The sequence below is a fragment of the Homarus americanus genome, unplaced genomic scaffold (assembly GCF_018991925.1).
Source record: "Homarus americanus isolate GMGI-L3 unplaced genomic scaffold, GMGI_Hamer_2.0 scaffold56333, whole genome shotgun sequence".
In the NCBI taxonomy this organism is placed as follows: domain Eukaryota; kingdom Metazoa; phylum Arthropoda; class Malacostraca; order Decapoda; family Nephropidae; genus Homarus; species Homarus americanus.
The window spans coordinates 973,238-996,120 of NW_024734940.1; the positions used below are offsets into that span (position 1 = coordinate 973,238).

The 22,883-nt window shown below is 42.4% G+C and overlaps 1 protein-coding gene across 1 annotated transcript in view; it reads left to right on the forward strand.

Annotated features, from left to right (window-relative positions):
• Positions 1-1,309: 1,309 nt before the first annotated feature.
• LOC121870547 overlaps positions 1,310-22,883 on the forward strand; it is a 103,766-nt gene continuing 82,192 nt past the window's right edge. The window contains exon 1 of the mRNA XM_042372378.1: positions 1,310-1,386. The gene's annotated coding sequence lies outside the window, so the exon portion shown is untranslated. The remainder of the gene's footprint in view (positions 1,387-22,883) is intronic.

Sequence of the window (22,883 nt, forward strand, 5' to 3'; positions counted from 1 at the left end):
GGGCTGCTGCTGTGTCTGGTCGCTGGGAGCGAAGGCTGGCTGATGTTGTTATGTTTAGCAGGTGAAATCAATCGTCAGAGCGTCTTAAAGGCAGGGTTGTTAAGATGTTCAGGGTGTGGTAATGCTGCTTGGTATAGTGGTGCCACATATACCGGAAGTGATAAAATGTATTAAATCGCTGCCACCTGATTTTACATTCTGTTTACTAGTTGTAATGCCTGATGAAGATCCTGTAGAGTCAGTGTTAAAGGTAAACAAGAAGTAACAAATATATGTTTATAGGTTAAGGTTTCAAACCCAAATGGCTCTATTCTCTTTATCCAACCGACCACACTTCACTTGTATTAGCCCTGTCAAACAAACAGTAATACTTATATAAATGTGGGCTACATACATTATGTTTATATGATTATACACCTACGGTAATTAGGCTATGAACAGTGCGTAGTCATAATTATACAGGTACATGTGACAGTGTTTTTCCACTGACCTCTCACCAACGTCAAATGTGTGTTCACGAAGCTCGTTATACCTACGCTTCACAACTCATAGCGTTAATTACGGTGATATGTGCAATAACTAGGTGGTAAGGAACGGTGATGTTTAGTTATAGTGGAGAGGTTAGATGGGGAGGTGTGGTGGGTAGATGTGGGAGGGAGGTGAGATGGGGAGGTGTGGTGGGGAGGTTTGTTGGGGAGGTGTGGTAGGGAGGTGTGGTGGGAAGGTGTGGTAGGGAGGTGAGATGGAGAGGTGCGGTGGGGATGAGATATGGTGAGGTGTGGTGGGAAGGTGAGATGGGGAGGTGTGGTGGGAAGGTGTGTTGGGGAGGTGAGATAGTAAGGAATTGAGGTGTGGTGGGGAGTTATGATTGGGAGGGGTAGTGGGGAAGTAAGATGGCGAGGTGAGGTGGGGATGAGATGGGGAAGGTGAGATGGGGAGGTGTGAGGTGTGGGGAGGTGTGTGGAGAGGTGGGGGGAGGTGTGATGGGGAGGTGAGATGGGGAGGTGTAGTGGGTAGGTGTGGCGGAAAAGTGATATGGTGAGGTTTGGCGGGAAGGTGTGGTGAGGAGGTATGGTAGGGAGGAGTGGCGGGTAATGCGAGATGGTGAGGTGTGGTGGGGAAGCGAGATTGGGTATGGTGAGCAGGTGAGATGGGGATGTCGTGATGAGGTGTGATGGGGTGGTGTGGTGGGGAGGGGTGATGGGGATGTGAGATTGAGGAATGGTGAGGAGATGAAATGCTGAGGTTTGGTGGGGAGGTGAGATGCGGATGTATGGTGGGGATGTAAAATGGGAAGGTGTTGTGGGGAGGCGTAGTGAGGTGAGGTGTGGTGGCACACGTCTCACTCAGTCAGTCCCAGAGCCGACACACACGCACGCAGTAAAGGTAAGGGTTGTGTCTCGCTCACTCTACCCAGTCCTACACCAGAGATCCAAGGAGACAATATTGGGATTTGTTTTAAAAGTCAGACTTATTAGTTGTATTTTACTTTTCTGGTGTACGTTCTCGTGTTTGAGTGATTAGTTCTATTTTTACTTGTTTTTTCATTAAATTTTAAGAATGTTTCATAAGAGTGTATGTACATTAGGTGAAATATGCGGAGATTCCTAATCTTCACCAGATTCTTTATCATGAGATCTATTTTTTTTCGATTTAAAATTGCTTTATAGAGTTTATGACCGAGGCTGTTAAATTTTCTCCGAAAAGTTACATTACGATTTTGTGTGAGACAGTGTAACACAACGGACGAAAGATTTTAACAACTCTGCCTGTACACCAAGACTTGCGGTTTCCATTTTTTTTTTTAGATGGGGATTAGACCACCAGGGCAAAGGTCAATAACCCAAATCAGGTCCTGGGGGCGAAAGTAATAATAATAATAATAATAATAATAATAATAATAATAATAATAATAATAATAATAATAATAATAATAATAATAATAATAAACAGTAATTAATAAAAATATAATATAATAGTGATAATATTAATAAAGGACAATAAAAAAATAAAAAAATACAGTAGTGAGAAACGATGTATGTATGTTGTGTTGTCAAAGTAAAAGAATCAATTAAGACCCTGCAATTGTGTGTAAATCCGGCAGAAAATCTGATCAGGAACCTGGGACTTGGTCACAAGTTTTGTGATGCCAAATGGTAGTAGGGTCTACCATAGAGCGAATATAAAAGTTGTTCATTGTTAAACATATTTACTTGTTTTTCACTGTGCTATTGTGATTATTTAACAATAAATAAATTAAAAAGTAGATGAATAAATAAAAAAAACGTAATGAATTATTTTCAAAATAAAGTGGTCATGTCTTGTTTTATCTTTTTTATTAATCAGTTCACTACGTATCAGCTTTCCGAGCGGTTGTACTGTTCTTCGTTACTTTGTTGTGACTTTTGAGGAGAAACATCTTGAATTTACATATTGCCATCGCTACAGTAGTATAATAATTGACATAAATATGACGGTATTTTTCCCTTCGCTGGCATTTTTTTTTTTTTTTACACCGGGGATCGCGAACATAAAACTTGTCTCCAGTGTATAGGAGGTGCGCAGCAAAAGTCTAACTGTATTATTATGTCGTAGATAAATAATATATGTTCATTAGAAGCTTAAGTTTTAAGGTTTGTGGTTCCTGCAATTGTCCTCTAATTAGACCTCCAAACGACAGGAGTAATAAAGGTGTTACCATAATCCAGGAAGCAGCTGCTACGCGCCACCTAGAGAATGATAAATTATCTGCCAGCGCCAGCCATGACCGCCCACTCCTCAACCTGTCACTGACAGCTTGTTGTTCTCGTAACTGGACCACAAAAAAACAAACACACACACACACACACACACACACACACACACACACACACACATATATATATATATATATATATATATATATATATATATATATATATATATATATATATATATATATATATATATATATATATATATATATATATATATATATATATATATATATATATATATATATATATATATATATATATATATATATATATATATATATATATATATATATATATATATATATATATATATATATGCGTACCATCATATACAGTTGTTGTACATTCAAAATTGTTTTTATGGATAGGCCTACATGTTATTTACCATCCAGAGTAAAAAGAAATCAGAAACATGGACCATAAGTAGAAGAAGCCAAATAGTGACTAAAAGTGTTCACGAAATTTCTTCGGCAACTATACATGTCAGTAATACATTTACTATTGATAAACAGAAGACAATGTCATAATAAACACGTAGTATTGCAAAGTGAAATAATGTTTTACTTTAAATTATTGATGACTAGTTTATATACTATAGTAAACTACACACTTAAAATCACCTTAGTTGTTAAACTGCACTAATATATTACAAAATCCATTAAACAACGTTCTTTAAGTTTGAAAGTATTCACCCACTGGGGTGAAACGTTCTAGCTCAGCTCTGTGATTCTGGAGTTAGTTATACACGAATCTGTGATGTCACACGGTATTCATAGATATTCCCATAGTACATAGAGTGAGTGGCCGTAGTACGTATATTCAGTAGGTGAGATCTATTATGAAATGTGGCATAAGTTTGGGGGGACAAATTTTGCGATATCTACAAATATAAGCAACACTGCACAGTTAATGATTATCGTGGGATTTTAAAGAAATTATATATAGTTAGTACGTGTTATACGTTTTGCTACACTTGCTTGTGATATATTCAAATAATTTAGAATACTGATACGAAAAATCTTATATTTACATTAGGCATCGCTCTAGATAAGAGAAAAAAGGGAAAAAGATATTCCTTATATTCATGTTCTATCTTAATGGGGTTTTACTGGAAGCTTGTGAAATAGTTTTCAGTATAGGTTGGCGGAAATATAAAAAGGTATAACGGCCGTATGGGTGACCCTTTTACGTCTTTTTTTCTGGGTTTACGGCACAACGATGAAAACCAGAACACCAGACCATCTGCCGGATGTGGCTTTTGTTGTAGGTCAGTGACAACTAGCGGTGTTACTGTGAGTTTGTCGGAGGCCTCAAGTTCCACGTGTTTATAAATTAAGGGACAGCTATCATATATTCATATATGTATGCTATATATGAACATATGCTTGAATATACGTACATTTTGTATATATTTACGTATTAAAATGTGCTTATACGCGTTTCTTGGGCTAATGTTATTACACCTGTGTGTACGTGAGTTCTTGTTTACGTGAGCATCTTCATTTATCATTTAGTGACCTGACAACGGTACAGAATGCCTGTGAAACATTGATTGATATTGAATCAGTGTTTTTAGCTGTGAAAATACAAAGAGAACAATAACAACAATATTGACATGGTTGAGCCAAGTGAGAGCCTGAATCCTCTTAGTGGCATCTGATTTATCTCAGTAGTTATTATATGATATTTTGTATCATTAGAATGTTATCAGTTATCAACTTTTTATTAATATGTTTTACTCTTTGTTTTACATTTATATCATAAATATATACACTTATTTATAGCATATAGTAGTGTACTTGATATACAGTAATCTGGTAAATGAATGCAAGTGATACAACACGAGCTGCGTTTTTTTAAAGTGAAAAAAATCAGTCAGGATTATGTGATGGCAAAACAACTGTCGGGGTTTGTTTCGTTACAAGAGCTCCGACAGTCCTGTAAGTTAAGGCTTTCAGATGCAATGTAACGTCACAAGATGGCGGATATTTTGTTTTTAGTGTTGCTACAGAGAGGACTTACGCCCGTATTATTAAACAACATCTTCCCTTGAAGAGGGTCCTCGTGTCGAAAACTGTATTTTTACATGTAAAGGACCTTTTACTGCAGCGCACGATGGAGAGTGGTGGCGGGAAAACTAACTAATAAAACTAAAATTTGTTTTGTTAGTTTTATTGAATATTTATAGTCAATACGATTAATGTACAAATGAGCACGTATTGGGAATTTCTTAAATCTATTTTTTTTTACATTATTGATTTAAGGCCTATATTATGAGATTGCAAAGGCTGTTTCCTGTCATATTATGACATTTGCAAAAGGTGTGCTTCCTGTCATTGCTGCTGGAGTCATCTCATCTGACTAACGCTGGTACTAATCAGGTAAGCACATCTAAAGTAATTTATAAAACTTTTTAACAGTTTTAAAAGTGAGTTTCTCTCTGGAAAATATAAACTAGTGACGTTCTTGCCTAGAAATATTAAAATGGATAAAGGCAAATTTCACTGGGAGGGCATTGTTACAAGGATGGTAATTTTACCTATGATACAGTGGATCATGATATGATGTGAAATACTGCAGGTTCTAATTTTTCATCACCAAATACAGTATTTCGTTTTGGTAAACTTCCATTTGGCTGAATTAGGTGCATAATTAAAGAAGTTCACTGGGATATGGAGTTTAATTATCTAATGATAATATGACTTAAGCATATATGATACAGTATTTTGGTTATTATAGAGGAATTCACAGCAGCTTCCCCCGTCCTAGTAATAATAAGTTCGCTCACGGCATGTGATAAGTTATGCTAGGTTAGGTTAGGTTAACTTAACTTTAACTTAAAAATATTTTTTTTAAACATTTGCCATAAATAGGACCGACTCACTATAAAATATATTGAAATTGCGGCGTTTAAAAATTATATTTATCTGAAAACCACAATTTTTAACCCATGACAATATAATAAGGGCATATCAGCACTTAAAAGCCATTTCCTATTATGTTATGCATTACTATACATTAGTTATATTTGAAAATGACATTGGAAACTTCAGAAAATTTATATTCCCCTGTGTTTGTAACTAACAGGCTTTCCACAAGTATTTTTATTTTGTAAAATCTTTTCCTCCCCATTCAAATGAAATAATAAATCACTTTCTCTCTGCGCTATAGGACTTGCCCTTGAAGATTGGGATGAAAAAATGACCATGATGAGAGTGCTGTACTCTTAATTTTAGCACCAACGAAGGTAAACAAACTCACAAGAGTAAGACGACCCATAACGCATCAGCGAAAATACGACCCACAATGCATCAGCAAAAAGACGACCCATAATGCATCAGCGAAGTGGACAGTATTACCAGACCTACCCTACTTGGTCCCACACTAAAGGAAAAGAGGTTCGATCAATTAAAAATACCGCTTGAAAGAACAATCCCTTTAAGGACACTCTTCGTCAGAGAGGGAAGATGTTGTTTAATAATACGGGCGTTACAACCTTGGGGATCGACTTACAGAGTCAACTGAGGTATAAAATAATGTAAATAATTTTGAATATCTGTCCCCTGTTCGTATTTGTGGTCAGTGCCTCTTTTTCAAGTTAGTGGGGAGAGGGGGGGGCAAAGTAGCAAATTGAGGTGCCCGTTGGTTTGGCGTGTTAACTTTTGGCGACCATAATAAATGTGGTGTTAGGATTTCTATGGAGTAGAAAAAGCGCGTTGCCATTTTTTCCTGTTAAAGTTTAGTGACCTTGACTTGCGTTTTCAATCAGAAAGTTGATACCATCTAAAATACTGGTAAACCGCTATTTATGCCGAGGAGTAAGGAGTTGAAAATGCTTGTACTAACAATTGCAATATCGTTTCAAATTCTTATTGACCAATGGTTGTCTTCTTTTTAGAAGCCTGCCCTCACAGAATGCAGATATTAAAATAATGTGTACACTGCCTGCTGTTGTTTTGCTACAATGACCACAGGGTCATATTGAACACTGAAGGAGACACAGACTAAGTGTGTTTGTGGAACATTTATGCATGTAGCTATGCAAGTACCTGTAGTATGTGTCTGTTAATCGGACTGTCCATCCTGTTACGAAATTGAACTTGATGTAGTAACAGCCTACTAGTAATTCCACAGAATACATCAGCAAAAATTTTTTACCTGCTCCCTTACCTTCGTACCTTTAAGAATGAGTAAAGAACTCCTGCCTTGCTCAGACTTGAGCAGGCTCCTGGCAATCCTTGAGCAGCTGCCGTACGAGAAGACAGCCGAAGACGGTGATCAGTCACATGAAATCCCAAGTCACATTGTTCCACACCACCACCCAAGGTGACTTCTGTTGTGTAAGGGATGCTGAAGCCACCATGGGTGATAACTTGTGCCCAGTGGGCTGACCACTTCATCTCCCAACTGGACTGCAATTCTGAAGACTATGATGAGGTCCATTTGGTGATAGACTGCTATGACCTCCTCTATCGCTGAAGGCAGCCGCCTGCAGCTTATCATGTTGCAAACACCACACCAGTGGGTAAGAGGTCAGCCAAGTACTGTAGTTTCTCTCCAGTACCAAAACTAATGTTGAGCTGACCGTCTACATCGCGAAGAAAGCTCTCTGCCATTTTGAGGGGAAGCCCAAGTTCTTCATTGTCACTTTAAGGCAGGATGTCTTTTCGATCTGCATGGGTATGTAACATTTACGTAGTTCCCAAGAGGAAGCTGACATAAGAATTATCTGGCGTAGTTAGGACGCTTCTCAAAGAAGTGCAACGCAGTTCTACATTCAGTCACCTGACACTGACGTGCTGATTCTTGCCATCCGACGTTACCCTGGGCTATTCCAGCAGACATATTTCGTCACAGGGATGAGAAAGTTGAAGTGGAAAATCTCACTGATATCTGTAGTCCACGCACAAGATTTCCATGCCTTCTCTGGAGCTGATCAGACTTGAGAATTGTTGGTAAGGGGAAGCTCACCTGTTGGCAGGCGCACAGCAGGTATCCCCTTGATGCATCGTCTACATTTAATGTCTTGGGAACCTCCACTATCGCAGAGAGAGCCGTCGAGGCTTTTGCATGCCAGCTATACGAGCCTGGTACCACTGTGGTCGATGTTGACCAACTCAGATGGAGACTCTTCACCAAGAAACAAGTAGAAGGTCAGAAGTTGCCACCAACCCTAGGAGCATTGCGTGAAGCCATTGTTCGTTCATATTTCCAAGCCATGGTGTGGCATCGGGAAATTGTTCCTGCGCCACATCTCCCATCACCAACAGAATATGGGTGGAAGACTGAGAGAGATGAAGGGATAACGCTCACAACAAAAGACCCCCTCACTCCAGCCACCGCCACCCATCTAGTAAAGTGTGACTGTAAGAAGAAGACCAGCTGCAGGTCCAACTGTTCGTGCAGGTCAGAACATCTCAACTGCTCGGAGCTGTCATGTGTGGGGCTCATGAGGATGTCTACGACAACATTAGTCAATAACATCTAGTGAGAAGGAGGACGGCGACGACGCTGACCCTTCGATCTAATACCGGAACAGCTGCATTGGACATTCTGAACATGTCTAATTCTCGTTTTCCAGGAAAGATAACCATTATTTATTGTGTTTGATGCATCCAAACAGATATAAACCTATTTCATATTCTGATATATAAAAAATATCATAGTTCAGTGCTTATTTGGTTATGTGTTTATGGTTATGTTCTTCTTATCATGGTTATGTGCCTATGGTTATGTTATTTTACCTTGAATATCATGGTTTTGTGCACATCGTAAAGTTTTAACGGGAACTCTCCATATTTGGAATGAAGAAATCACCAGAGCGACTGTTCGCTTAACTCATTGGTACACGGGGACTAAAGTAGTCTTTCTTACGGAAACGTGCAGAGTTAACGGTCTATCATGTGAATCTGCATTGAGTACAATTCGTCCTGGTGGTTTAACAGATGTCCTAGTTCTCAACAGAACAGGCGCCCAAAGAAATTGAAAGAGGAGTGTTATTTGTGTGATTTTCTGGTTTATGAGAACCATGTTGCTTTACAGCCTACACAGTTTCCAATTGGTAGTGTTTCATCTACAATTAAGCAAACCAGACAGGAGAGGATAGATCAAATGTTACCACATGTTCAGGTGATTGATCATCTCCAAGGCAAGACTCGACTCCTACAGTTGTTTGCCGCCTACAGAAACATTGTAGCTTTACCAGGGGAACATTTAGGTCGCACAAATTTAACCTAACATCACATATTGTTAAAACCTGGAACATACCCAATTTACATACCAGCTTACAGACTACCACTTAGCCAGTGCGCTGTAGTTCAGGACATGGTACAGGTTATGCTAGATCAGGAGGTTAGAGCACATTCAAAATCTCCAAACTTTCGCCCCATTATTGCCGAAGAAGCGGGTAAAAATTTTACATTTTGAAACCAAATACTGAAACATCAGATGTAGTACACGTGGACAGACTTAATATGGTCCATCCTGAATTACTACCCAAGAATGTTAATGATGTCTCAGACACAGGTCAAACAGTAAGCGCATCAAGTACACAGAGTGTTTTTTTTTTTGTTTTTTTTTTTTACGGGGATTAGCCCACCTGGACACAGGTCACTGACCCACATCGGGGCCTGGGGGGCGAAAATGTAATAATAATAATAATAATAATAATGTAGTGATGGGTTGTCAGACCACAGCTTACATCTCAGAAACAGTCCAGACTTGACCCGACATTAGGGGGGTCTAGTGTAAGGGTATCCCTCGCGGCTGCTCAAGGGTGTTACAAATCAACTAGCTCCCCTTCCCATGTCACACGGCCCCAACAAACATGTAAGAAGGCACCGGCCGACTCTCTCCCAATATACACAATAACCTACACCGCAGAAGAAGTCCAGACCTGACCTCACATTAGCCAGGTCAAATGTAACCCTCGAGCCCTCTCATGTCACACAGCCCCATCTGAAGATTTCTCCAGCATATACAACTTATAGTCTCTGAAAAAGTCCAGACCTGACCCTACATTAGCGAGGGCAAATGTAAGGAGACCCTTCGCCGCCCCCCCCCGATCAGCTCAACCTGACGGCTCGCCTCCCAATATATAGGACGTCCTAGTCCTCCCTCTGCCCAGAGAGAGAGAGAGAGAGAGTGTGTCTTGTAAGGAGGAAGGGCCAGCTACTACACCACCAGGCCCGCTCGAGAGGAGTCAGAGAGGACCGAGACTTCCCTCCGGCGCCCAGCTAAGCAGTCTCCCATAGAGACAACCCAGGACCACCTGCTAGGCCTCCCCTAGGTCACGTGAGTTTTTGTCAGAGCTTTCCATGGGATGAGTTACTTACGTGGGAAGTGTATTCATTTCATGTTCGTGTCCGAGAATCAGTGTCTAGTAACGTAATATGATGTCCTAGTAACGTAAACATAATGTCCTAGTAACTTCAATAGAAGGTGTTATTAATGTGTCCATGTCATGTTCGTAATTAATAAAGAGTTGTAACGAAGCGGTGTTTGAGAAGTCGCCCTTAAGACGTAATAGATGTGTATTGACGTATAAGATACGATAAGTGTAAATTCATCAAATAACTATCACGGCCACGCTACCAAAGTCTTTCTCTCTTTTATACTCTTATACTATCAATATTCTACCTATATGTAATCTTCTTCTTGTGAGACTTGTCTCATTACAATAATAATAATAATAATAATAATAATAATAATAATAATAATAATAATAATAATAATAATAATAATAATAATAATAATAATAATAATAATAATAATAATAATAATAATAATAATAGTAATAATAGTAATAATAGTAATAATAATAATAATAGTAATAATAATAATAATAATAATAATAATAATAATAATAATAATAATAATAATAATAATAATAATAATAATAATAAATAATAGTCATAATAATTCATAATAAATAAAATTTATGATAAAACAAACAAAAATAAAATAATAAAATAATGATGATAATAATACAGTAACTGAAATAATAATAATAATTTTAATTATAAAGAACTATAAATACAAAAATGAAGAAAGATCAAAAGTGAGAAACGATATATGTATGTTGTGTTGTCAATGGTAAGAGAAACAATTGAGACCCTGCAATTGTGTGTAAATGAAGCAGAAAGTCAGATCAGCAACCTGGGACTTGGTCACAATTTTCGTTATGCCATATGGCAGCAGGGTCTACCATAAGACAACACATTATGCTTCCAATATCGTCCCAGGCAGTAGTACCTCCCTGTTTGGTAGCTGCCTACTGCCTACTACCTACTACCTGTGAGTAATGATTATCGTTTAAAAGTACGTTCTGCGAAACAGTATTAAGATGCAACAATATTTTTTACAGATTGGCTTGGATCATCGTATTAATGCTCTTACTCCTTTGTGTCACCACCATGTTGATTGGTACATCAAGGAAGTTCTCAAGCCAGGTGCTCGTGTTGCACCTTTGGGACTATGTTAGGTTTTAAATGCAAGAAAGTGGTTTTCTTACCGTAGAACTCAGATACCTTCACACTGATTACTCACCCAGGAGATTATGGTGTATCACTACGTAGAATTTCACTCTGCTTCCGGCATTCTATGCGTTGTGTACTTGATAAATGATGATTTAATGAATTCCATTAACTTCCAAAATCCATCTAAGTTATTGGTTATACTTTGTCATGACCAATCAGTCATTACCTTTGATAATAATAATAATAATAGAGGGATCACAGATACGGGAAGATAATTGCACTTACGTTTATTTGGCACAATTCCATACACTGGACTTATAATTTGCATGGATAGGTCAGTCACTCACATTCGCGCCACAGTACCGTAAGTTATAAGGGAGAGCTTGTCAACCTGGAGAATTAATCGTTAGATCTATTAGGCCGGCCTGGAGTGCTCTTGTAGCAAACAGGCCCTCACCAGTGATCACTTCCTTTACAGGATGCGTTAACTTTCGCTGGACTTAACAACAATCTCGGGATTTTGCACACACAGACTCGTAGCACTGGTAGGACTGTAAGTCCGCGGAGCAGGAGGTCTTCTCTCAACCATGGTCTAAAGCCCACTCTAAAATGTGGTTTTGAGGCGTGAGATGACCCCTATCGGCTGGCCGGGTACCTTATCTCTACCTAAACAAACATTTGGGATGGGTTGTGCAGGAGGCCCAGCGCAACCCATGACAGACGAGTTCTTTTTGTTGATGAGGTTGTGAACATAAAGAATGAGTTGCACGGACTTCTCAAGCTTCCACGCCAGATGGAATCTATTGATACCCAACTGCAGACAGATATGACCATCCTTGATGAGCTAAGTAAGAATCCTAACAGTTCGCTAATGGTATCACAAACTATTAATCTTCAGCTACTTCGTCTCAAAACTCTTCACAAGACCATTGTCGAAGCTGGACGTTCTATTCCAGCATCTCAGGATGATCTTGCAAAAGAAAGTGCTTTCTCAAACGTGAAGAAAGCAAGGATTGTTAAATTTTGTTGGTCTTTTACAAAGCACTCTGTTTGGCACTGCGACTGCCGAAGAAGTAGCTAAATTTGGAGACCGTATGAACATTGTCGACCGAGACGTTCTTAAACAAAATCGTGTTATAACGCAAACTTTTCATGCAATTTATGCTCTGGAATCAAAAGATAATGAGATTATTTCCGAGTGTAACCATTTATCTAGGGTTGTTTATAATTGAATGAATTCTCTGCCTACATTGGAGTGGCTCCTTTCCTTTTCTGAGTATTTGCATGCTGCAGAAACTTCAGCTCCTGCTAAATTTAATGGTAAAAACAAGCTAATCTCATGTATTGTAGATGCAAGGTTAGGGTGTGTGGATGCACAGCTTGTGCCTGTGCATATTCTTCTAGAAGCTTTACAAATAGCCACGACCAATAATCAGTTAACTCCTATTTTTACAGAACGTGAGGTCGAATATTATTACCATCTGTCCGAGTCAACGCTCACGCACGATGCTATTCTCATCCACATACCTATGCTAGCGCAAGGCAAATTTAATGCATGGTATTTAGAACCTTTCCATTTGTATTCCAATGACATACTGTTTACGCTAGATAAGCCAACCGAAGTTTTGCTATTAGATGAAGATTACTCTTTATTGGCAGTAGATGATCCGAGGGTTCTATCACAGTGTAAATCGCCATGTATACATTTACACGTTTGCCCAGCCTATATCTTCGCGTTTATTCCTGCTGCTGAAGGAATATGTGAATTGGCGATCTTTCAAATTAACGTTCGCACAGTGCTAAAACGATGTCAGTATACACCAATTGCAAAAAACAAAAAAAACTGTTTCATGCACACCTACATAACGTGCAGCATTTTTCTTCCCAAAAGAAACTAACGTTATTTTACTGTGCTAGAATGGTGGTAAATACTTTTTTTTTTTTTACGGGTATTAGCCCACCCGGGCACAGGTCACCGACCCACATAGGGGCCGGGGGGGGGGCGAAAATTTAATAATAATAATCATAATAATAATTCATAGTAATAAAATTTATAATGAAAAATATAATAAAATTCTAATATAATAATAATAACTACACTAATGATAATAATAATAATAATAATAATAATAATAATAATAATAATAATAATAATAATAATAATAATAATAATAATAATAATAATAATAATAATAATAATAATAATAATAATAATAATAATAAAGAAATACGAAAATGGAAGAAAAAGAACAATAGTCAGGCAGAAAGACAGACACTGGTCTACAAAAACATTTTTTTTTTCTGGCATGAAACCTTTTAACCGTTTTTTACTAACTTTAAGGTGCTGAATCCAAATCTGATCTCAGATTTGCTCCATCACGTAACGTGCCAGAAATTACTGAGCTACCAGAGATTGAGGATATAGACCGGAATTCACCTGTTTCTACTGATGAAGATGAAGAGACTGATCTTTTCAAGCCATCTGGTGAAGATTGTGAAAAGCCAACGTTGTTTACTCAGTCAGAATTGAATGATCTGGTTAGAGATCTAAATTTGCCAAAACAGTCTGCTGAATTGTTAGCTTCCAGGCTTCAAGAGAAACGACTCTTAAAACCTGGCACGAGTGTCTCCTTTTATCGCAACAGAGAAGAGCAACTGCGGAAGTACTTTCATTCATATGACCAGCTTGTTTTTTGTAATGATGTAGAAGGACTTCTTCTCTCCATGGGACTACCAGCATATGATAGTAAGGATTGGAGACTTTTTATTGACAGTTCTAAAAGGAGCTTGAAATGTGTTCTTCTTCATAACGGAAACAAGTATGGTTCAATTCCAATCGGACATTCTGTACAAATTAAAGAAGAGTATGAAAACATTAAGACTGTTCTAGAGAGGTTGCAATACCATGCTCATGAATGGTTAATTTGTGTGGACTTGAAAATGGTAAACTTTCTATTGGGCCAGCAAGGAGGGTACACAAAATACCCCTGTTTTCTGTGTTACTGGGACAGCAGGGCTACAGCAGACCATTGGGTGAAAAAGAATTGGCCACCAAGACATAGTTTGACGCCTGGTGACAAGAATATCATTAACGATCCTCTGGTTGACAGGAAAAAATTGTCCTTCCTCCTCTGCACATAAAACTTGGTATCATGAAGCAATTCGTCAAGGCTCTTGATCATAGTGGAGAGTGTTTCAGATATACAGTATATGCTCAACCTTTCCAAGTCTTAGCGACGAGAAGAAAAAGGCATGGATTTTTGATGGACCTCAAATAAGAACACTACTCAGAGATCCACACTTCCTTGCAACAATGACTGAGGCACAGGCAAGAACTTGGAATGCTTTCTCTAATGTGGTGCGGAACTTCTTAGGGAACAAGAAAGCGGACAACTATCAAGAAATTGTGGAAGAGCTGCTCTTGAGTTTACAAGCACTTGGATGCAGAATGAGTATCAAGGTTCACTACTTACACAGTCACTTGGACGAGTTTCCAGAAAATCTGGGAGAAGTGAGCGAGGAGCAAGGGGAGCGCTTTCATCAAGACATTAAAGTAATGGAAGAACGTTACCAAGGTCGATGGGACTCGAACATGATGGCGGACTACTGCTGGAGTTTGATGAGAGACATTCCAGAAGCTGTACATAAGAGATCGGCCAAAAAGAGGAAGTTTATGTAACTGTAACTTGATCTTAATACTTGCACTATTTCTACCGTACATTAATTGTTTTTTTTCACCCTTCAATGTTACATTTAAATATTATATGTGCATTAACTTTCCAATTTGATATTAACAATTTTTGGTTATAGAAAAATACAAATTATAATGCTGAAAAAATTTATGTATACATGTTTAAACCGTCAATTTTGATCCAAAAGTTTACGTTTCCCAGCAAAAGTGCAATATGGTATATCTCAAAAACCTGATGTGATAGACAAAAACCAAAGTCATATTTGGATTCTGCACCCCAAATTTACTTAAAATCCGTTTAAAAACCTTGTGCCAGAAAAATTGTGTTGACCGGTGTTAGCATCCTGGTCACAATTTTTGTGATGCCATATGGTAGCAGGATCTACCATTAGACAACACATTATGCTTCCATTATCTTCTCAGGCGGTAGTACCTCCCTGTTTGGTAGCTGCCTACTGCATGTAAATTAGTTGTGAAAGGTTACTATAAGGCTCCGGATTATTGTGAAATATCCTGTCATTCGTTGAAGACCTTATCTAATGTTTGGTAAGTAAACACGTACTTGAAGAATTGCTTTATTGAGGAACTTGTACAGGTGACGGCAAGATTTAGAATGACTACTGTATATTATTTAACAAACAGGTGAACTATTACAATACATATAAGGAATGGAAACTCTCTCATTCACTTTAGTACAATGAAGCATGAGACTATCTCATTCACAACTCGTTCACACGCAGACCACAAGAGGGCAGCACTTGTACTGGTACAACACTGATACATACATACACACACACACACGCACGCACGTACGTGCACGAAGCTCCTCGGCGTCACCATAGACAACAAACTAAATTGGAAACCACACGTCAGTGAAGTTGTCAAATCCTCCAGTTTCCGTCTCCACCTCCTCCGCCGACTCAAGTCCCTCGGAGTTCCTGCACACGAGCTCCTCAGTGTTTACACAACATTCATACTTCCCAAGCTCACCTATGCCTCCCCCACCTGGTCTTCTCCCTAAATGCCACACAACGTAAACACCTAGAAAAAGTGCAAAAGAGGGCATGCAAGATTATTCTCCCCTTCCTACTCCACATATCAAGAAGCGCTCAACACACTGACCCTTTCGACTCTCACTGACCATCACCACGACCTCATCTGCAAATTTGGTAAGAAGCTTCTACACCATCCCCGACACCGGCTCCTACTACCACCTGAGATCCCTTGTCCGAGAATTGCTGTTCGACACCACAACCGCATCCAGCCCATACGTGCACGAACTGATCGCTATAAGAACAGCCCAGTCCCAACCATTGTAAAAATTATCAATAACTTGTAATAAATCAGTGTATTCACTCCCAGTAAACACTGCTCCTTACACTGTCACTATGTTGAAATAAACTGTAGTTTGAGCTTTTCCCCATCTAGTTATTATATGTCTTATTTGTGTCACTTATGTTACTTGTATATTATTTGTAATTCGTAACCCATTCCCCAAATATGTAACTGTATATTTTCAGCCTTCTGGCTGCCAAGCTCTTTCAATAAACCGTTAATTATTAATTATTATTATTATTATTACCTAGCAGACATCACACACCTCCCCCCCAAGACGTCAGGGGCGACGTAGGAATCTCTGCCATCTGAAGATCCCTCTTCACTGTACGTTTTAGAGTCCCAGCGTATTGTCAAGCGCCGTGGCTCCCGTCTCTGTCATCCAGAGCGGCGTGGGATGGGTGGTGACGCAAGTAACCCTGGACTGTCAGGACACACTGTCGCAGTATCACGGTGTTGGCCAGCACCAGATGATGTGACGCTCAGCCTTCGCGGGTGGCTGTCTGGAAGCAGTGACACCCACTGGCATCATAGGACGATGAGGGCGGAGAAACCTGCGATTCTTTCACAGGGTGCGGCTACTGGATCCGATGCCGACAATGACACCCAACTGTTCCCACCGTCCTGATGTTTGGTCCTGCACATCCACATATGACCCGAGCTGCAGTTTGGAGAGTGGTCGAGCTGAAGCATCGTGTCGCTCCTTGGCCTGTCGACGCAGATGTACAGCTTCACTGTCACATTCGTTTGCCGCACGTTGCTACTCCGCCGCGAATGCTCGATGATGTGCAGGAACAGACGATCGTAGCGCATGTCCAAATATGACCTGGGCAGGTGACCTCCCGTCAGCACGCGGGGTATTCCTCAATTCCAGTAGCCCACGTACAATGTCATCTTTGTCCAGTCTGCCATTCCTTGTAGTGGTGCAGATTAACTTCTTCACGACCTTAACAGCCGCCTCTGCATGCCCATTGGCGCGTGGGTTGTATGGGGACGTGATCCGGTGTTTCACCCCCCATCGAGCCAGGAAACGGCGGAGAGTCAACAAGGAACGCCAGTATCTGCAAATACAGAACGCAGGACACATACCAAATAGGCTGCAGATGCTGTTCTAGGGCAGGAAGATATGTACGGCCACCCAGGCTAGTGGTTGACGTAGACGAGGATGGTACGGCCGGCCACGTGGAAGTAATTTGCAGACACTGATTCAAACACATGACTTGGGGGATCGTCATCTTGCCATAACGGTTCATTCTGATGGCTAGGCAAGAGTGGTCGGCACAGGGAACGGGATGAAATTGCATTTTCTATGTCGTGGTCGATCATTGGCCAGTATACAGTTTACCGAGCACGTCTCTTCGTCCTGTCCACTCCCTGGTGCCGGTCATGCAGCCTCTCCAGTGTCTCACGTTGAAGGCTGCAAGGAATCAAGAGTCGTGAACCATATATAATGAGGCCTTCGTCCACAGCGAGCATGCTGCAAACGCCGTGCTCTGGGAATCCTCTCATGATGACATCACGCAGGGCGGTGTACTCTGCATCCCGGGCGGCAGCAGCATGCACATTAATTAGAGTCTGTTCTTGTAACGGCGTCAGTCGGTTGCCCTCCTCGCAGACTGCACTGAGAGCAGACACTATGGCAACGTGTAGAGGGTCCTCATCTTCCGACCTCAGGATGTCGTCCTCCGCAGATGGATCCTGGATTGGAGCACGAGAGAGAGCAACAAGAATGCAATGAAACCTACCCTTTTGCCAACGGGCTGTGAAGCTGTAGATACAGAGCTTCTCACGCATTTGCGGCAACCTCAGATTCTCGATCCAACAGTGGAGCTTTCTGTTGAGAATAGGCACCAGGGGATGATGATCCACAACCAAGTCGAAATGTGGTAGCCCAGTGAGGTAGGTGCCATACTTCCGGATGCCCCACAGTATAGCTTCCAACTCCAGCTCCACCACTGCATACCTTGTTTCCCTGTCAGTGAGAAATCGTGACCCGCATTGCTTGAGCCTCCATTCCCCCCCACAAGACGAACCCCAGGCCATGCATCTTGGACGCGTCAGTCTCCAGCATGGTGGGTAACGCTGGATCGAGATGCACTAAGGCAGATGGTTAGACCAACACTCGCTTAACTTCCTCAAAAGACTCATGTTGAGACGTCCAGCACCAGATATTGCGAGGCTTGAGAAGGTCCCTCAGGGGTTGTGCGGCAGCAGCGACAGCAGGGGAAGAGCCTCGGAGTTTGTTGGAGAGTCTCATGAACGACCCGAGGTCTGTGATATTCTGGGGTAGAGGAAAATTGAATGTCACTCTTACCTTTTTATAGTCCACTGTATGTCCTTGTCTCGAGATTGAGTAGCCGCAGTAGTCTACACTGGATGCAGCAAAGCCGAACTTCTTGGCATTCAAAGTTATTCCAAACTTGTCGCACCTCTGCAGGAGAGAAATTACATGTGCATGATGTTCGCGGTAAGAGCAGTCGTATGCTAGGATGTCATCGACGATTTTCAAAGTCCGTGGCACACCTCCTAGCGCCTGGTCTCCTCGGCGATTATACTCGTCCCCTGATGAAACGAGCCCCATAACCGCACGCTTGCTCCAGCACCCATGGAAGCTATGGCGTCGTGAGGCGAGCGGACGGGGTAGGTAGGTACGGAACAAACTGGTTAAGCCTAGTGAGGTCAACACACAACCTCACCCTGGAACTGTGGGGTGACACCACTCTGTAAGATGGTCGACCATGGCAATGACATCCTTGGCCTGCAGGTCGTCCAGTGTTCCCTTTATTTCCTCCCGCCAGCTGTAAGGAATTGCGCGGGACGCAGTTACTGCGAAAGTGTGTGCATCCTCAGTGAGCTGTATATGCATGGGCCCTCCGCTCATTTCCCTGATAGTTTCTGAAGCACCGAACACTGCCGCTTGCTCAGATTCCTCAGCTGCTATGGGGTTTGGTGGATGTGGCCCCAGTCAGATTGTCCCAGGGTGACGTAAGATGACACTGGCCCCCCCTCGTTCCACATCTGAAGTTCCTGATTTTGACTTGACTGGTCGAATCTGTGCCGGGAAGTTATCTGGCAGGATCCCTAGGGCAGTGGAGTCAAACCAGCTTAACAGCGCACCTTTCATCTCCTTGACAATGGAAAACGTGGTTGTAGTGCACTGGTCCCCCAGCTGAGAACGACCCGAGACAAGTGAGTGGATGTTGCCCTGCAGCCCAAAGGTATATATCACTGGTGGGTTGTAGCATATCCTGACGTATACCAAGGGAGCCTGCAACGTCCATCCCCAACACAGTGGCCTCTGCCCCAGAGTCTGAAGTCCACTTGACCGCTTCACTCCCAGCAGGATGTGGTGTGCGAACCCGAACCTTTGGCACTGGGCGGAAATGAGTACCATTGAGGTATACGTCTGCTATTAGCCGGTGCACCTTCTGGTTCGTTGGTCTCAGATTCACTTTCTTCGATAGTATTCGAGTAGCCGACTTGCACACCGACGCAAAGTGCCCCTTCTTATTACATAGCGAACATACCCGATCCAGGACTTTGCAGGCCTTCATGTCCGTGTGACGGTCCTTCCCACATCTGTAATACTGTTCGAGTTTAGCAGAGTCGAGACGTTGTGACCGCCGGTCTCGTTGGTATTGCGAATCTTTGACCAGAGTGGGCTTAATAGACCCTGGTACATCAGCGCTGATTGTGTGAGCTGCCTCCTGTAGGGAATAAAAGTCTCTCCTGTGAACAATGATGTTACACTGGCGTCGTAAGTGGTTTTCCATGGCGTCGAGCGTTGTCTTGAGATCCGCCCCATCAGCCTCAGCAAGTCTATACCTCAGGGTTCTTGTCCAATCGTCGTCCAGCAACGCAACTAAAGTCGATCTCTGCTCGTCAGGAGGTAGGTAGTGGATCTTCGTAAGCTTCACATATCCCTCGAACTTATGCCGCCAGGCATCAAACTCCCTCAGGGAGGCGGAAGACGAGAGGTGTGGTGCAGGAGTCTCACTGTGAGGAAACTTGACATGGGTGTGCGATGCATCTGCATCACCTCTAACCGGTGTAGTGCTCCCTCCCACATCAGCACTGCCATCCACTTGCCTGGAGCTTTCCAGTCCTTCCAAGACTGGTCAAGCGTTCCTTTCTCCTGTGTGCTTCCTCCATTTACCTTGCCATGAGCACTGTCAATTGCTTCAACTGTTCCTCCATCATGCTGTGTTGTGATGTTGTACTGTAGTAGGCCACACACGGTAGTAGGTGAGGCAACTAGCAGCATATCCTACTCACTGCGCCATGTTTGGTTTGTCTTCGCTCATTTTGAGGTAAGTAAACACGTACGTGAAGAATTGCTTTGTTGAGGAACTTGTATAGGTGACGGCAGGATGCAGAATGACTACTGTATATTATTTAACAAATAAGTCAACTACTACAATACATATAAGGAATGGAAACTGTCTCATTCACTATAGTACAATGAAGCATGAGATTATGTCATTCACAACTGATTCGCACGCAGACCACAAGATGGCAGCACTCGTACTGGAACAATACTGATACACACACACACACACACGCACGTACACCTAGCAGACATCACACAAACACCGATCATCATTTTGCATTGAAATTCAATCTCACTTCAGATTTAACTTCTTTGTATCAGGTTTCTCATTCGACCCGAAGTGAACTCGGTATTTTATCAGATAAATTAAAAGTTATTTCTTATCTGAAAGAGTCACATGTTGCTAATCTTGAAGATAAACTGCCATTTTATTTTTCACTGGGATTTGCAATACAAAGTTTAACAATTCCCACTTTTGTCTTAATTTTGGCAGTTATACTTTTGTTTTGTTAATATTAGTCAGTACCTTCCAAGTTTACTACTGTACATAATATTCTATCATGTAAGACCCTTCAAACTAGGGTTCCAGTTACTGCTGAACCTGAATTTGCAGTTTCTCCAGTTTAGTGTTCACACATGTATATTTGTATCATGGATAGTGCATGTGTTCTGGGTATCAAGTTCTATCTACAGGAGCGAACACAAACACCTGTGGAGTTTTCGTAGGTTCTATTTACTGGATAAACGAAGGTACACAAGGAGGGTGGCGCTCCTTACTCTGTATGGAGGATCAACAAACTTCTCGGGCGACATGTGGTAAGTGATACATTAGCAGCTTCCATATGTCGCCAGGCACATTAATTAAGCATGTGGGACATGGTAGATGAAGGTTACAAGTGTTCCCTGAAGAATGCAGTGATGGGTAGGGAAACACCGGGTAACACTGAAGTCCATTTATTTATGGATAAGAGAATTACAAGTGGTGACTAGCATGTGCCATGCACGGCTCACACAGTCAGACTGAGACTGCCTTGCCATATGGCAGCCTCGGGGCAATGTTGCCACATAACACGTGCAGTGTTGCCACGTAATTATATACATAGGTGCTACTCGGCACAGTAGCTTATATACAAGGTTGCTACTCGGCACAGTAGCTTAGATACATAACCTACATCTCCCTCCCCCCTCACGCTCATAGTCATTGTCTTGAGCGGACTTCTTAGTCCTAAGTCGCTCCGAGCGTCGAGGTGCACTGTAGGGCGGATCCTCGTGAGGTGTAGGTGACTCGTCCTCGGTGAGGGGGCCAGCAGCAGGGGGTAGGACTGGTCGGAGGAAGCGGCGGTTCCTCCACCAGACACGGCCGCTCGGCATCCTGACCTTGTAGTCCCGCGACCGGCCGACGCCCATCACTATGCCCACCTTGTCCCAACGTGTCGTCGTCGGGTCCTGGACGCGGACAAGGGCACGAATCTCCAGTGGCTGAAGAGGGCGGGCACGGTCGTCATACCGAGCCTTGGCGTCCTGGGCACGTGTAGCGGCGCGGCGGTCGCAGCTCTCGGCTCTGGTCTGCCACTCCTTTGCAAAGGCCTTGGTGTGTGTAGGAACGCAAGAGCAGAGAGGGTCACCATACAGGACCTGGGCAGGGGAGCGCCCTATGTGGGTAGGAGTATTACGTAACTCCAGGAGACCTTTGTCAAACGCCTCACAGTCTATGTTGCCTGAAGGGGCCACCTTGAGGATGAGGTGCTTGACTGTCTTGACCGCAGCCTCAGCATGGCCGTTTGACTGTGGGTAGTGGGGTGTTGACACTATGTGGCGGACTCCCCAACGCTCCAGGAATCCTGTGAAGTCCCAGCTGGTGAACTGTGGCCCACCGCCCGTCCGCAGACGTACGGGGACGCCCAGTTCACGAAAGAGGTGCCGGAAGTGGCGAATGGTGGCCGCGGACGTCGTGTCCGAGCCACAGATTACCACCACAGGCCAGCCAGAGAGTCGGTCGGCGACAACTAGGAAATGTTTCCCAGCTGTGCTGAAGACATCAGCCGACACGGACTCGAAGGGCCTGGTGGGTTCGTCGTCGCACAAGAGGGGCTCCTGCTGTTGACTGGGCTGCATGATCTGGCACGCCTCACAGGCACGGACCGTATTGACGATATCCGCGTCAATGCCGGGCCAGTACACAGCCTGCCTTGCGCGGCGCTTGGTGGCCTCTGCTCCACGATGGCTGTCGTGTAAGCGGGCCAGAACGCGACGACGGAGAGCTGCAGGGACGACCACACGGGCACCATACAGGA